Here is an 18,461-nt window from a genome sequence, read left to right as displayed (position 1 = left end):
TTGGACCATAGCCCAGACATTGCCCTGACCCACTTCACTCTGAATATCCTATAGAAAGGGAAAATGGGCCCTGCTGCAATCTGAGCGTGGACTCCATCTGGGGCCTGCACCAAGGAGAAGGGCATGACTAGACAAGCCTTTTGAGGTGTGGCAGGCCATGCAATGTGTGGCCTGGGGTGTCACCCCAGCCCTAGGGAAGAGGCCACTGCATTCAGTGAACCAGGAGGCACCAAGTGGGAGACCTCAAGCTGCTTCCCATTCCTTTGGGAACTGGAGGGGGTGCCTGAGAAGCGTCCTCTATTTGTGCTCAGCTGGGAATGAGCTGGTGGGGAATTTTCCCCTCCAACCAGACAGAGAATTCTCTTCTTCTCCCTGCCCCCGCCCTCCTCCCCATCCATTCTACAGCCCAACAGTCCTCTGGGCAACTCTGGTTAGCAGTTTGGGCCTTTCTTTCTGCACACAATTGACATGGAGAGCCCAGATCTGGCCCTTTCAGACACCACATGGAACACTCTGTTTTTGTCACTCAGCTTCCAGAAACATGATCTTATTATCTAACAGAGGTAAAATCCAACTGGCCTGTCCTCTCCAGGTGACAATGTTTGTGCTTCTTCCATGGTGTGACATTTTCTGTAACTTTTAGAGCTAACTTTTCAAATTATTTTTAATAGGACTCCTACGGATGCTGATTTCTGGTTACTTTTTTCCCCCCTAACACTGAAAGGTTCGATTCTTCCATTTATCCATCAACAAATCGCATTGAATGACGGTGCTCAGTGACCCAGGATGCCACTGGAGACAAAACACACCATACATATTTTCTGGTCTCCCTGGAAAATTAGTGCAAACACTTTCATCACTGCAGAGAAGGAAAATATGCATGGAGAGGTGAAGATTTGCTTTGATTTTTTGTTTTGTTTTATTTTTCTTAGGAGAGATTTCCTCCTCCTCCAAATAGTGAAATTTTTATTGTTCTTATTTGTCTGCAAATCAACCAGTTAACTAGAATTCCTGTGAGTTTCACTCACTTTCTACAAGCCAAGGCCTTTTTGTCTCTCCAACTTGTAGAGATATTCCATTTTTGCCCCGCCTTGTTAAAAGGAGCACTTAAAATCATTTAATTTGAATCTTTATTCTGGCTGCTCTGCTTTTTTAACCCCAATTTTAAAGAATCCTCTTTATGAATGGCCCATTTTTTATTTGGTGGGAAACTGGTTGGGTTGCTCGGACCTTTCTCTCTCTCCTGTTAAATGTTCTCTTTTATGAAGAGACACAATCTAGCCCCCTGGGAATGAAGCAGGAGGAGAACCAGGAGCTCTTGCCTCATCCCAGCTGCAGCCCTCACGTTGTAGTGTCTGTCAAGTTGCCCTCTCTGTTAGATGGAAGGACAATTAATCTTTTACTACACAGAAGTGGTGTCTGAATGCGTTAAGATGGAAATGTTTGTGCACAGAGTGGTCTATTTACAACAGTTGCCTTATGATGCAATGCAACTTGAAAAGAAAACTTTTTCAGATGAGTCACTCATTTAACAATAAAAATTAGCATGAGGGAATCTTGCTTAGAACACCCAGCAGAAGAATATTTTATTGATTCCTTAAGAGTTTCCACACTGGCTGGGGCCTCAATCAAGGCAACATATTAAAGACTGATATCCAGTTTCATTTGTAGGAGTTTGGTGCAAGGTAAATCAAGTTTAACAACAGTTTAAGAAATGAAGACTTAGGGAACTTAAAGGATTTCAAAGTCAGGTTAGTGGAACATAGTTGTTTAAAAACTCAATAAAATGTTGGGATGCATTCATACAAACATAACATCTCAAACAAAGAAGGTGATTATCCCCTTGTACTCTTTGATGGTCAGTCCATATTTGGAATATTTTTCAGTTCTAGGTGATGAATTTTAAAACAGAAGTTAACAAACTGGAAATCAAAACAATCTGATATTGGCACAAGAACAGATCCATAGAACAGTAGAACAGAATAGAAAGCCCAGAAATAAGCCCAGGTCTATATGGGCAACTAATATTTGACAAAGGGGGCAGAAGCATAAAATGGAGTAGAAATAGCCTCTTCAACAAATGGTGTTGGGAGAGCTGGACGGCTACATGCAAAAAATTGAAATTGGATCATCAGCTGACACCATGCACAAAAATAAACTCAAGATGGATAAAAGACTTAAATGTAAGTCGCAACACTGTAAAAGTCCTAGAGGAGAACATTGGCAGGAAACTCTCAGATATCCTACACAGCAATTTTTTCACCAATATGTCTCCTAAAACAAGGGACATAAAGGAAAGAATAAACAAGTGGGACCTCATCAAAATAAGAAGGTTTTGCATGGCTAAAGAAAACATTAGCAAAATGAAAAGGGGGCCAACCATATGGGAAAATATATTTGCTAGTGATATATCAGATAGAGGTTTGATCTCCAAGATATATGGAGAACTCAAGTGACTCTACTCCAAGAACACAAACGATCCAAATAAAAAATGGGTAAAGGACTTGGGCAGACACTTTTCCAAGGAAGAGATACAGAGGCCCCAGAGACATTTGAAAGGATGCTCAGCATCACTAGCCATCAGAGAAATGCCAATCAAAACCACCATGAGGTTCCACCTCACACCGGTCAGAATGGCCATCATAAACAGATCAACAAATGACAGGTGCTGGCAAGGCTGTGGAGAAAAGGGAACGCTAGTCCACTGTTGGTGGGAATGCAGACTGGTGTAGCCATTGTGGAAAATTGTGTGGAATTTCCTCAAAAAGCTAAAAATGGAACTGCCTTTTGATCCAGTGACTCCCCTGCTGGGACTATACCCTAAGAACCCCAAAACGCCAATTCAAAAGAACTTATGCACCCCAATGTTCACAGCAGCACAGTTTACAATAGACAAGTGTTGGAAGCAACCTAAATGCCCATCAGTAGATGATTGGATCAAAAAACTGTGGTACATTTACACAATGGGATACTATGCAGCAGAAAGAAAAAAAGAACTACTACACTTCACCACAGCATGGATGGGACTGGAGAGCATTATGCTAAGCGAAATAAGCCAGGGGGCGAAAGACAAATACCATATTATCTCACTTATAAGCAGAACCTAACCAACAATACAAAGATGCAAGGAAAATATGACCAGCAACATTGAAAGAAAAAAGAAACCAACAGAGTTAAGAGGGAAGGGTGGGGGCAGGGAAATGGAAGGCAAGGGTTAAGTCAAGGAACGTATATCAAGGACTCATGAACAAAGCCAAAGTGGGGAAGGACTGAGGGAGGGAGTTGGGGGAGTGGGGCATGGGAAAGTGATGGTGGGAAGGCAGAGACAAATGTATTTGAACAAAAATAAATAAATAAATAAATAAAGGAAACCGTCCAAGCAGGACAATCTGAGTAATGAAGGTTCTGGGAAAATAATCATACCTGGATTAGCTAGAAGGACAGGGTTCTGAGTTAGATAGAATCAGGTTATAGCCCCAGCTCAGCCTGGGGAAGGTTACCTAACCTTGCTTCTGTGTTCTCATCTATAAAAACAAGGTAATAATAATAATAATAATAATAATAGCCAAATAAGGGGGTATTCTGGGGATTAAATAAAATAATTCATGTATACCTTGTTGCACAGTGCTTAGCCCAAACGTGTGTTCAATAAATATTAAGCATTACTATTAATAATACTGACAACAAAAATAGTCATTATGATATGACCTTATAGTTTGTGACATTTTCAGTTTGTAAAATGACTTTATATCATTACATATTCTAATGTTTAATGTGAGTTAGGCATTGTTATTCTCATTTTTGGAATAAGAAAATCTCACCTGCCCCAAGGGGCCCTTGCTATTATGCTCAGCTGCGGAGCACCGATCCTGTGCCACCATCACACAGGCCTCAACCCAGAGCAGCATCCTGCATCCAGCCAATGGCTGGGTGAAGCCACCCTGCTCCTGAAGAGAGGGACAACCCCTGACAATAGGTCTGGCCAGTTTTTGAGACCGCAAAGCTTCTAGTCAACTTCTAGTCCACTTCTGTGAATAGCTATATCCGTAAGTGATGACAAGGTCATTGGAGACTGCTGTCATGCCCTTTGGCTTGAGAAAGGAGAGCCCACAAACCAGTAGCAGTAGAGACTTGAGCAAATGTTTAGTTCCTGTGCACATCAGTTTCCTCAGCAGAAAAACAGAGACCCTCTATCATCAGACAGTTTGTGAGTCAAATATGTAAGCACATAAAAGTACTTTGAAAAAACTAGAAAGTTTCCAAAAACAGCATTGCTAAAGTAATTTCAAAGCAGATGATAACTAGCATTTAAATATCAAAAACAGTCTAAGTCAAGGCTACATTAACTAGAGCAGACTTGTGTAAGAGTCACTGGGCAGATCTATATAATCAGACATTCATAAATGGAATCACTATTTGCCCCAGCAACATGACCTGGAGAGGAGGCTCCCACCTATCCCATGAGCCCAGAGCTTTACAAAACAGCAGCCTGGCTCCCCAAGTCCTGCCTTGACCACCCATGTAAGTCCTAGTTTTTCCCCTCCACTGGGGTATTCTCTGGACTTCTCTGGTGTTCTGGCCTTTCATTCTAACCTCAACCCCTTTCCACTTCTGCTTTAGGCACCCTTATCACTCTGGTCATTCTTCTGGCACAAGGCCAACTCCAGTCCCTGGGAAAGGGAGCTCTCCCCCTTGATCTTCAAAGGCACCCAAGGTCATGGAATCCCTGAAATTGAAGTGTGATCCTTAAAATGAGGTCTTGACATTGGTCTTGGGAATAATTTCATGGATATGACACCAAAAGCACAAGCAACAAAAGCAAAAATAGACAAGTAGGACTACATCAAAATGGAAAGCTTCTGCACAACAAAGGAATCCATCAATAGAATAAAAAGGCAATCTACAGAAAAAGAGAAAATATTTGTAAGCTGTATATGTGATATGATATTTATTCCAAAAAATATAAGGAACCTCTACAACTCAAGAGAAAAAAACTAATAACTTGATTTAAAAATGGGCAAATGGAAATAGACAATTCTCCAATTAAGACATACTGATGGCCAATGGATATATGAAAAGGTGCTCAACATTGCTAATCATCAGGGAAATGCAAATTAATACCACAATAGGATATCACCTCACACAAATTAGGATGGCTTTTATCAAAAAACAAAAAAATACAGGTGTTGGCAAGGATGTGGAGAAATTGAAACTTTTGTACCCTGTCAGTGGGATTGCAAAATGGAGCACAGCTATGAAGAACAGTATAGAGTTTCCTCAAAAAGTTAAAAATAGAACTACCATATGATCCAGCAATCCCACTTCTGGGAATTTATCCAAAAGAACTGAAAACAGGATCTCAAGGAGATATTAGCACTGCCATTTTCATTATAGCACTATTCACAAAAGCCAAGATGTGGAAACAACCTAAATGCCCATTGACGGATGAATGGATAAAACAAATGGGGTCTATGCGTGGAACATTATCTCACCTTAAAAGGGAAGGAAATCCTGCAATAGGGGACAACATGAATGAGCCTAGGATATAATGCTAAGTGAAATAAGGCAGTCACAGAAAGACAAATACTGTGTGATTCTACTTGTACAGATATCTAAAATGGTCAAACTTGGAAGCAGAGGACAGAGAGAATAGAATTGTGGGTGCAAGGGGGTGGGAGTTGGGGGAAATGGGCAGTTGCTGCTCAACTGGTATAAAATTTCAGCTATGCAAGATGAATTAATTTTGGCAATTTGCTGTACAACAATGAGAGAACGAGAGGGAGAGATATCTATGTATCAGTTCAAATACACCAACATCCTTTCAGGCTGGGCAAGGTCATACCAATACTCTGCTTTAGATCAAGCATACAGTTCACAAAGCCAGGAATAAAAATAGAGGTATTCAAAGTTAATCATTCCACTAAAAATGTATTATGTATATGTATATTTAATGTGTGTGTGCACATGTGCATGTGCATACATGTATATTTGAAAGGAATTAGACCTCCAAGTTAACACTGGTTCTCTCTACATAACAGGTTAAAGGTATTTTTTTCTCTGTTTTTCAACTGTATTCTCTAATTTAAAAAGTTTTCTAATGAACTCGTACTATCGAATAGTAAAGAACTAATTAAGAGCCTTACAACAGCCTCAGGCTGTTATAACTGGCTCATAGCAACTAGCATTAGAAATGCCCCAATTTCCAAAAGTTGGTGAGTTGGCAGACCATCCAACATGCATTCTCTCCTTGTTCCTTGCCACCAACCCATGACTTTGTGTGGGGCAGCAGAGGCCCAGAAATCACTCATTTTCCTTTGTATACAGGAGTGGTCACACAGCCTAGTTCTATCGCTAAGATGTGAGCAGAAGTCACTGAGTGAGGCTTTAACTTTATTCTTGTTATGATTTTCTTCCATCATATTCTTGCAGCAATAGGGGACATTTGTATGAAACATGAATTCGAACATTTTTCCTACCTAAGAAAACTTTAATACAGAACTGAAGATTGTGAAAGCCAGGTGGGCAAACACCTGGAAAGAGCATATGGACAAAAACCTTAATAAGGTACAACAACCCTTTGCCCTCCTCACAAAAATGTGGGACTGTGGTTAGACTCCAAATCTAGGGGTATTTTCAATTGATGTAGACAAAGCAGCGGCAGTAAACCAAGAGAAAGGGGGCAGGTGAGGTGTGAGTCTTTTCCTCTCCTAAATTCTATAATTTTGAATGTCACAAAGGTCCTTTGTTTAAGAATAAATACTGCATGTTCCAAGCAATTCCCGGAATTTTTTAAATGGCGTCCATTTTCCTGGAGGAGAAGCTTGTAATGATCTGCTTGGCTCTTTGCCTTTAAAGCCCTCTACAGGATCACTTAACCCCCAATTTGTAGGTTCAGCTCTGCTCCCAACCCTGTCCCCAGGTGGAGGGATGTACGTCACCCCAGTCTCTCCTGCCTGACTTCCCTGGTCACCTGACTCATCTACCAAAAGCAAGGCTCCTCATTAGTCTCTGCTAGAGTTGGACATTTACTCCTGTATGGAAATATAAAACAAAAGACATATTTATTTTTTAAAGTCTGTTTGTAAATATAAAACAAAGGTGGAATCTTAAAAAAAACAAGGTATTGTAAAAACAATTGCCAAATACTAGCACTTCTAGGTGGTCAAGACATTTAATGCATGAGGAACTTCTGCTTCCAATTGGTCACAGGGGGCTTAGGGGAGCCTTTGGGATTTATTCTAATCTTCCAGGAAACAGTACATTTAAAGGGAGAAAAAAATACTTTAAAAATTATTCCATGAAGCCTTCACTATACAATTCTTAAATACACAGCCTCTTCCTTGAAAAACTTGCACGTTTCCTTACTATCCCATTTTTATTCAGACAGGTTAAAATGTGCTTTTTTTTTAATTTAAGGAAAGTAATTTGATGAAATTTAACAGCCCTAATGAATTAAGCTGAGGAAAATGCAGAAGGCTTTAATAACAGCAAACCTATTGAAATGAAAGAGCCTATACATTGTTTTACTGACAGACTTTCTAGCAGAGCAAACCAGATGTAGGTTGCCAAGGAAAGTTCAGCTTGTAAATTGTAAGAAAAAGAGTATACTGCCAGGCTCTGCTGGGCTGTTATTCCTTCATTAAAATGCATTGTCAATCAGGTTGAAAAGAAATGTCTAATTAACACCATAGGGCACCAAAAAATTTAGTGTCAGAAACTCAGCTGCTATCCCCTTTTACAGCTGTATCTCTCTAAGCAGCTCCGCTTCTTGTTCACCCCTTCCCCCAACAACAGAGACCCTCCCCCATATTCTACTTGCTTATGATCAAAAGCATGGGAGAAATTGCAAAAGGCATTGCATTACATATTTCCCTCTTCATAGCTGTGAACAAACTAGAACTGAAGTTTCCAGCAACTTCCCTTCTTTTTGTGCCCTCAATGCATGCAAGGACCAAAATACAACAGAACACCATGCAAACCAACAAATTTTGAATTTGAGATCTCCTCTTTCAAGATGTGGAGGGATGAAAAGAGTTCTACCCTGAACAAGTCTAGTCCTGGCTTTACCACTAAACAACTTGGACAACTTTGGAGATGTTCCTTCATAACACAGAGCATCAGCTTTATCACTCATAAACTGGGGGTGAGTAAAATGGTCTCATCACACTGCTTCAAGGATTGCTTCAAAGATCAAATGAGACAGAGTGGATAAAAAGCTTTGTAATATTTAGTGCACAATTCTTATTACTCCAATATCAGCAGAGTTGCTTGAATCCCATGTTTTTGGTTGGTAGGAGGCTCATTGTGTCCTGATGCCTCCTGAAGGTTCATTGTCCTTCAGATCCCCTCTGCTCATACATTGCTCATGCTTAGGTACATGGGGATCTAGTGGAAGCTGAGGATAGGCCTAGGAATTTGTGTTCGAGGGAAGTTCTTGGAGGAGGAAATACAATGTATTAATTAGGGACTCTAAGGCTTAGACTAGAATCCTCCCCACCCTCTTAACATCCAGGCTCCAAATACTGTTGGTTTCTTCACACATTCTTTCTATTCCCATCTCTCTTAGGCTCACAGACTGGTACTCCTGCCATGGAATCTATTTCTCACCCCTCTAGTCCCTTCTGCACATGGCTATCAGGTTAGTACCTAGTTAAACTCCATATAACATATGCCAACCTCACTGCCTGACAATTTTTATGATTCCATTGTGTCTATATACAAAGTCCCACCTTCTTCACCTGGTCCCCACACGCAATGCCACCATCTGCTTTGCAGGCTTATCTCCCATCCTTTCCTTTTGAAGTCTACCCAGTTATTTTGAAGTTTCTTGTTCCTTAATCATACTTTAAAAAAATAAAATAATCCTCACCTGAGGACGTGTCCATTGATTTTTAGAGAAAGAGGAAGTAGGGGGGGGGAGAGAGAGAGAGGGAGAGGTAAACATCAATCAGTTGCCTCCCATATGCACCCCTACCAGGGATCAAATCCACAATCTAAGTATGTGCCCAGACTGCTATCGAAACCACAACCCATTGGTGTACGGGATGATGCTCCAACCAGACGAGCCACCCAGCCAGGACAATCAAACTTCTAATAGTCTCTTTCATTTCTTCAAATATATTCAATACAGTCAATGTATATTCTGTGTATGATCATTCTAATGTTTGATATCTTCACTGGTCTGGTTCTACTGTTTGTGGCTGCTCAGCTGATTCTCACTCATGGTACTTGGTTTTCTTCTATGTTCTCTAATTTCTTATTGTTTAAGTATATTTTATTGATTATGCTATTATGGTTGTCCCAATTTTTCTCTCTTTGCCTCCTCTACCTGGTATCCCCTTCCCGCCAACAATTCCCCTCTTAGTTCATGTTCATGAGTCATGCATGTAAGTTCTTTGGCTTCTCCATTTCTTATACTATTCTTAATATCCCCCTGTCTAATTTGTACTTATCAATTATGCTTTTTAATCCCTATACCTTTTCCCCCATTCCTCCCTTCCCCCCTCTCAACTGATAACCCTCCAAATGATCTCCATTCCTATGATTCTGTTTCTGTTCTGGTTGTTTGCTTAGTTTATTATTATTATTATTATTGCTTTTTTAGAATCAGTTGTTGATAGCTGTGAATTTGTTGCTGTTTTAACGTTCATAGTTTTGATCTTCTTTTTCCTAAATAAGTCCCTTTAGCATTTCATGTAATAACGGCTTAGTGATGATGAACTCCTTTAACTTGACCTTGTCTGGAAAGCACTCTCTCTTCCTTTCCATTCTAAATGATAGCTTTGCTAGATAGAGTCATCTAGGTTGTAGGTCCTTGCTTTTCATCACTTTGAATACTTCTTGCCAGTCCCATCTTTCCTGCAAAGTTTCCTTTGAGAAATCAGCTGATAGTCTTATGGGAAGTCCTTTGTAGGTAATTCTCTGCTTTTCTCTTGCGGCTTTTAAGATTCTCTCTTTATCTTTAGCCTTTGGCATTTTAATTGTGATATGTCTTGGTGTGGTCCTCTTTGGGACCACCTTGTTGGGGACTCTGTGCTGCCTGGACTTGTATGTCTATTTCCTTCATAAAATTAGGGAAGTTTTCTTTCATTATTTTTTTCATATAAGTTTTCAGTTTCTTGCTCTTCCTCGTCTCCTTCTGGCATCCCTATGATTTGGATGTTAGCATGTTTAGAGATGTCCCAGAGTCTCCTTATACTATTCCTGTGTTTTGTTTTTTTTTTAAATTCTTCTTTCTTCTTTCTGTTCTGGTTGAATGTTTATATCTTCCTTATGTTCCAAATCATTGATTTGAATTCCAGCTTCCTTCCCTTCACTGTTGGTTCCCTGTAGATTTTTCTTGATTTCACTTACTGTAACCTTTATTTCTTCCTTTCTGATGTTGTCATACTCAATGAGTTCTTTGAGCATCTTGATCACCAGTGTTTTGAATTCTGCATCTGATAGGCTGGCTACCTCTGTTTTCTTTAGTTCTTTTTCTCAGGTTTTGTCCGGTTCTTTCATTGAGCCATATTTCTTTGTCTCATCAATTTGGCAGCCTCCCTTTGTTTCTGTGTGTTAGGTAGAGCTGTTTTGACTCCCTGTAAAAGGCACCTGTAAATTGTGTGGGGCAGAGCCTTAGATAATCACCAGGGTGGGGCAACCCACTTCACCACTTTGTGGCTCTGTGTTGGAGGAGGTCTCAGAGAGGGGACTGTGCCACTACCTGGCTTCTAGGGGTTTGCCCAGCACTCTGTTTCCAGTGACTTCACCCACTCCCTCTATGTTACTGGCACTCTTCCAGCTGTTGCCCTTGTATTGAATCCCAGAGTGGGTGGCTTTGCATACATTTTTAAGACCATGTGGGCCCTTTAAGCAAAGTTTCCTGAAAATTCTGCAGTTTCTTTCACTGCTTCAGCCCCCACTGGTTTTTACAGCCAGAAGTTATAAGTATTTATCTTCCCAGCACTGGGACCCTGGGCTGTTCAGTCTCGCCTGGGGCCAGGTTTGCTCGTTCCCAAGGTATCCCCCCTGACTTTTATCCACTAGACATAAATATGGGACTGCCTGTGCCCATTCTGCCACCACCGTGCATCCCCTCACCTCTCTGCCCCCGTCTCCGCATTTCTGCTCCTCCACCTGTCTTGATGATTATGACTTCTTTAAATCCTTCATTGTCGGACTCCCATAAGTTCTATTTTCTGACAGTTCTGGGTGTTACTTGTTTTTAGATTTAGTTGTAATTTCTTTTTGTGGTTGTCCGAGGAGGTGATGCCTGCCTATCTATGCCTCCATCTTGACCAGAACTCTGTTCTCTGATTCCTTAAAAATCTTGATTTGCATGCTCTACAGTTTTATCTAAAATGATTCTTTGCAGACTGCATTCAAGGCACATTCCTCCTGAGAGAATTTTAACTTACATCTGCTATGTAACTCTGGTTCTCTTTAAACTAAACTCTTGGCTTGAGATTTATCAGATGACATGGGCAGTGTGAATTTGGGCCACACTCCTCCATAAGGAGCTTACTTGTGATTATGAATTCTCAAGGATTTCTTTTTGCAGAAGAGGGCATTTTTTTTTCCGGTGTCCCTTTAAAGGGTCAGATTTTTGTCTAGGTCATCCACTGAAAGCGTCTCAGCATTGTGGGATCTCTGATATGATTTTCCTTGTCCCCTGTTACCCAGTGCAGCCCTTTAACACCAATTCTCCAGGCAGTTAGTGACTGACAAAGACCCACCAAGCATCAGCTAACTCAGTGCTCATCACTTCACTTCTTTTTGGAATTTGAAGATTTCTCTTGCTTTTTAAAAACTTTGCTATGCATTTTAAAAGCCTTTTAAAAAATAATCAAGCATTTTTTGTGACCTTGTAAGGGAATGGTTTTTCAAGACATCTAGTCTACCCTATTGCTAATCTGTCTCTACAAGCCCTCTTGGGTCACCCAAGAAATCCTTTCAGTTTTCAAGCCTGTGATGCGCCTTGCAGACTCTTCATCATTGCTCATTATGTGTATTTATAATGCTATAGCCATCCTTATCTGGCTACTAGTCATTGATGGCTTCTGTTATGTCAAGCACATGCAAAGTATTTTTCATGCATCAAATAATTTAACCTTATAAAAAACCTTCAGAGGTGACTCTAATCAGCACCCATTTTTTATGACTTTATTTTCTAGAACATTCTTAGGTTCACAGCTAAAGTGAGAGGGAGGTACAGTGATATCCCATATATTCCAGGCCCCAACTTATGTGTAATCTCCCCCATTGTCAATATCCCTCACCAGAGTGGGTCAATTTTTATAATTAATGAACCTACCTTTGACATGTCATTATCACCCTAAAGTCATAAAGCTAATAAATTAATGGAGGCCAGATTCATATCAATAACCATTGGATTCTAAATTCTGTACTACCACTAAACTAAGCCACTTATTAGATTTTACATCTCATTTTCATACTTGTATGGTTTATTCTCTGAGGGTAGAGAACAGGCCTCATACATATTCTCAGCACCCAGTGCAAAGTTATTTTCTCAACAAATATTAGTTATTTATTAAACCAACATTTATATCTATGTGATATAAATGTTGCAAAAATAATGGAATTTCATTTCCAAATATTAGTTATTTATTAAACCAACATTTATATCTATGTGATATAAATGTTGCAGAAATAATGGAATTTCATTTCCAAAGCTAGATCATAAAGATATTGTAGCTTTCATTTTGCCTCCCTTGAATACTTGTTCTAGGGGAAGCCAACTACATGCCCTAAGGACATCAAGTAGCTAGTCTTGATGTTATAGAAAAGACAGGCAGAAGCTATGATCTTCAAAGAGTTCAAAGCCAGTAAAAGGACTTAGAGTTCTGCCCAGATGGAATTGCTACCAGATCTTGCCCTCCCAACTAAAAATCTATTGACATAACACAATGCAAATGTGTAAAGAGTCTCTGGAAAAATGAAAAAGAAAAAGGCAGACTGCTTTGTGACCTTAAGACTTAAGGAATGGCACAGTATTATGTTTCCTCCGACCCAGAATTGCCAAAAGACACAGACAAACAAACAAACAAACGAAACCTGTTCCCTCTAGCCAAAGGTCCTCACTAGACCTAACCAGAGACCTTTTTGGCAATATCCCCACACTTTCAGCACAAAGATTGGATTAAGATAACCACATTAGCTTAATATCCACACTGGAATGCGAGCCTTCCAAGCAGTAGAATATTTCTCTGCTTACTGTTGTCTCATCTCATTTCCTAGCATGAGTATGTCTAGAGAAGAACCTCACTGGCCATCAGGGTAACTGGAGATAGATTTTAAACCACAAAACATGATGATACTCCAAAACTAATTCATGAGACTCTGTTCAGCATATCCTATTTTCTATTTTAAAAGGGGGAGGAGGGATCATATTTTCATTGTTAGGTGCAAAGTTGGCAAATTATTTTATCAACTTTGACTATATCTATCAGCAACACAAATCTGAAGCTGGCAAGAATGCAGACATTTAGCAGGCAAGCCACTGCAATACTTTGCACAGGGCTGGGGGCATATTTTTTAATGTTATTCAATTATTATTCAATATTCAATTTGCTTTTCATTCTTTAGTTCATCTAGGATGCTTCCCTTATTTTCAGACATCGGGCTAAAGCTAACTTGAGCTTTTATCAGGGTTTACTGGCTCTAGAAAAAAATGAATGACACCAGCTTTGTATTTGGCCTCCATCTCATCTTCCAACAATTTATTTTCTTCCTTCGCCTCTCTCTAAGCATCCAATATTCCCAAGCCCCCTCTCACAATCTACCTACCCTCTGTTTGCAATTTTACATCAATTTGGTATGTTGCCAGCCCGACCAGGGCAGAGTGTTGGAAATGTGATTGAGCTGTAGATGAGCTTTTGTTTTAAATCAACTTTAAGAAAAGACACAAACCAAAATGTGCAGGCCCGGAGATATAATTAATTTGGTGGTTGCATGAGGATAAAAAGCAGGTTGGTTTCCAATTTTCAAATAGCATAGTGGTGGGCTTCAAAGAGATAACAAATATTTAATAAGTGCCTTCCATGTGCCAGAAGCTATGCCAGGTACTGGGAATAACAAGAAGATGTAATCCATGCCTCCAGGTAGCTCAAGGTCTATGAAGAACACAGGGACCAAGGGAAACAATTACAACACAGTATTAGTTGTTCCACCTGAGAGTTTCCATTGCATTAAGCTGTTGGCACTTGCCTCACACCATGGTTTCTCCAGCTCCTAACTCAGTGTCAGGCATATAGCAAGCTCTCAAAAATATCTGATGAAATAATGAATGAATACATGAATGAACAAGCAAAACATTACTGAAGTACCAATATAGAGTGTGGCAGAAGCAATTAATTCTGGCTGGAGGAATAAGTCTTATAAGAGATGGTGATTTGAGCTGAGGCTTAAAGCATGGCTAGCACAGAGTGTGACCTTGAATGAGCCCACAATCAAAGTCAGAGTAATTCAGCTGAGCAGAAGTTCAGGTGGAGAAAGAGGGCATTTGGAGGTAAGGGTGTTCCAGGCAGAAGTACCTCCAGCACCTAGTTTAGTGCCTGGCACTTAGTGGGAACACAATAAGTATTTATTGAATGAATGAGTAAATGAATTGATAAATGTAACAAACAGTTATACAAAGTCACCAGTATTGTGAAAAAGTAGGCACATTTAGGGAATAGCATATATGGAAATTGAACACATGAGTCGTAGAGCATGAATTGTAAGCCTGAAATATTGCTGGAGGTAAAAATGACAAAACTGAAGCTGTTATTCATGATATACAGGTATATCATGAGAAGGTAGGGTTCTTCGGAAAAAATAATAATGCTGGGAGAAATAGAAGGTAGTAGGAAAAGAAGGAGATCAAATATGAGATGAATTGACAAAAGAAGCCATAGTCTCTCCCTCTCTTTCTCCCTCCCTTCTCCTCTCTCTAAAAACAAACAAACAAACAAACAAACAAACAAATAAATAAATTTTGAGAGCCCTGGCTGGTGTGGCTCAGTGGATTGAGTGCTGGCCTGTGAACTGAAAGGTCACTGGTTCAATTCCCAGTAAGGGCACATGGCTGGGTTGCAGACCAGGTCCCCGGCTGGGGACATGCAAGAGGCAGCTGATCAGTGTGTATCTCACACATTGATGTTTCTCTTCCTCTCTTTCTCCCTTCCTTTCCCTCTCTCTAAAATTAAGTACATAAAAATTGTTTTGTTTTTTGTTTTGTTTTTTAAATAGAAGCCATAGGCATGAGCCTACAGGGGCTGAGCAGGACTGTCGAGCACAGGAAACTGTGCATATCACTCATTGATTGGGTTGCCAGAAGTCAGAGCTGACTCAATGGCATGTAACACATATATTTGGAAAATTATGTAATTATAAGAGAGAAAAAGAAAGATGGTTAGAGCAGAAAGAATAGAGAATACAAGAAAACTGTAATGCAAGGAACAGAGCTGTTTGGAAATAGAGGAACTGGACAAGGAGAAAAGAAATTTTTAAATAAGAGCATGGGAAGAGTCTGGGGACTACAGAGTCAGAAGCCTGATGGTTGTAAGGTTAAACTTAAAGATCGAATATCACCAGGGTTAAAAGAGGCTTCAGGTAACAGGCCTCTGACTGAGAATAACAGTATGGCAAATCATTAAAGAAGAGAATGACTCAAAAGATCACAGTCCAGAAGGAGCTGACCCATATGGAAAAAAAAATGAGTCAAGAAAAATTTGATTGTCTCTAAACGGTATCAAATCTGAGTGAGATTTATTAGGCTCTCTATTAACAGTCTAATAGATAACTGGGGTTGTTACTCCAGTTATCTATTGCTGCATAATAAATTACTTCAAAAGATAGTGCCGGTAAACAATACACTTTTATTACCTCACACAGTTCCTTTGAGTGAGGAATTCAAGGCAGTTTAGTTGGTAGGTCTGGCCCAAGGTCTCTCATTAGGCTGCAGTGAAGATGTAGACTGGAGCTACAAGTCATCTGAAGACTTGACTGGGGCTGAAAAGTAACTCAGTCACATGTTTGTGGAAGACTCCAGTTGAACCCAGCAGCAACTTTTCATAAAACTACTTGATGTCCTTAAGGCATGTAGTTGGCTTCCCCTAGAACAAGTATTCAAGAGAGGGCAAAATGAAAGCTGCAATATCTTTATGATCTAGCTTTGGAAATGAAATTCCATTATTTCTGCAATATCCTATTGGCTATAGCTCAGCCCTATTCACAGTGGGTCTGACTGGGTGAATACTGACTGGCTGGCAAGAGTCACTTGGGGGCTACTTAAGAGGCTATGTTAGAGGCTGATTACCACAAATTGTACTTGATAATCATCACCTAATCTGATGTAGTTTTCTAGATTTTCTCAGGCAGGCAAGTTCAACAAGAGTTGAACAAAGTAGCTGTCCACAACTCCAGGCTTATGTTATTCTTCTCTTAGCTGATTGCCATTTTAAAAGGAAAATACTGTTTCCTAATAATTCTAGCCAGGACCCCAAAGATGAGGTTCATTGGCCTGACTTGGGTCATATAAACAACCAGAAACCAAATCACTGTGATGGTGTAGGGGGAAGGGTGTCCACATAGGAACATTTCCATCTGAACTGTATGGACTGAGCATGAGGGGTCCACCAGCAGTTTGACAGGACAATGAACTCTGGCTGGTTCTGGTTCTGGCATGGTTCCCCCAAAAAGAGGAGATGCAAGGCAAACAATAGGGAAGGTGGCAGATGCCTCCTACAGCCCAGCGTTAAAAAAAAAAAAAATGCACCCTCTGCTCATACTTAAGGTCTTTCTTGGCTGTATAACGTCACATCTTGTATCTCCTTTTCTTTTTTTCATCTCATCAACATATATTAACATCTGAGTATATTGCAAATATAGATATGTCACCCTAAAAAAGATGTGCAAGACCTATAAACTGAAAACTATGACACATGGTTAAGAGAATTAAAGAAAACCTAAATAAATGCGGAGATATACTAAGTTAATAGATTGGAAGACAAAATACTGTTATTTCAGTTATCTCCAAAATGACCTATAGATTCAATGCAACCCAAATCAAAATCCCAGAACTTTTATTTCAAACAAATTGATAAGGGCATTACAAACTTTATATGGAAATGCAAAGGACCTAGAATAGCCAAAACAACACTGAAAAAGAAGCACAGCCTTGACAGGTATGGCTCAGTTGGTTCGAGCACCATCCCATAAACCGAAAGGTCATGGGTTTGATTCCTGGTCAGAGCACGTACCTAGACTGCAGGTTCAGTTCTTTGTTGGGGTGTGTACAAGAGGCACCTGATCAATGTTTCTCTCTCACATTGATGTTTCTCTCCCTTTCTCTCTCCCTCTCTCCCCCTCTCTAAAATCAACGTGTGTCCTCAGGTAAGGAGTGAATAAATAAATAAATAAATAGTACAAAATAGAGGACTTACATTACCTAACTTCATAAAGCTACAATAATCAAGATGGTATTTTGTTAGCATAGAGATAGAAAAATAGATTAATGAAGGGAAACAGAAATCAACCCAGATAGATATATATACTTAGTTGACTTTCACCAAAAGTACAAATGTAATTTCATGAAAAAAGATTGCCTTATCAACAAACAATTCTGGAACAACTGAATGTCCATATATTAAAAAATGAAATTTGGTCCATATTTCACACAATATATAAAAATACACTCAAAATAGATCAAAAGCCTAAATGTAAATCCTAAAACCATAAACCAAAGAAGGAAACATCTTTGAAATGCTAGGTTGATCAAAGATTTTTTTTAGACTAGCAAAAGCACAGTACATTTTAAGAAATTGATGTTAGACTTCATCAAATTAAGAACTCCCACTCTCCAAAAGACACCATTAAGAAAATAAAAAGACACATCACAGAAATGGGAAAAAGCATGTGTAAATTACATGTCTGATAAAGGCTTTGTAACCATATAAAAAGAACTCTTTCAAAACTCAATAATAAAACAACCCATTTTTTAAAAATCCATTTCAACAGAGCAATGATAATATTCAGATGGCAAATAAGCCCATGCTCAACATCATTAGTCATTAGGAAAATGCAAATTAAAACCACAATGAATTCCTAGTACTTACCTATTAAGAATGGCTAAAAATAAAAGAATCGACCAAATCAAATGTTGGTGAAGACCAACTGAAACTCTTCTGTCTTTCTGGTAAAGATACAAATGACACAACCACTTTGGAAAACAGTTTGGCAGTTTCGTAAAGAGTTAAGCAGATACATACTGAAGAACCTAGCCATTTGATTTCTAGGGACCATAAATCTAAATTTCTTAATATTTATCAAAAAATAAAAACAATTTGTCCCTAAACTGAGCTGTACATCAATGTACACAGCAACTTTATTTGTAACAGCCCCAAGCTGGAAACAATTCAAATGTAAATCAATTACTAGAATAATAAAGAAACTGTGGTACAAAAATACTGTATTTTGCC

Source organism: Pteronotus mesoamericanus, unplaced genomic scaffold (genome assembly GCF_021234165.1).
Source record: "Pteronotus mesoamericanus isolate MK-2021 breed Mesoamerican mustached bat unplaced genomic scaffold, CSHL_Meso_final scaffold_125, whole genome shotgun sequence".
NCBI lineage: Eukaryota > Metazoa > Chordata > Mammalia > Chiroptera > Mormoopidae > Pteronotus > Pteronotus mesoamericanus.
Note: the sequence above shows the minus strand (reverse complement) of the source record.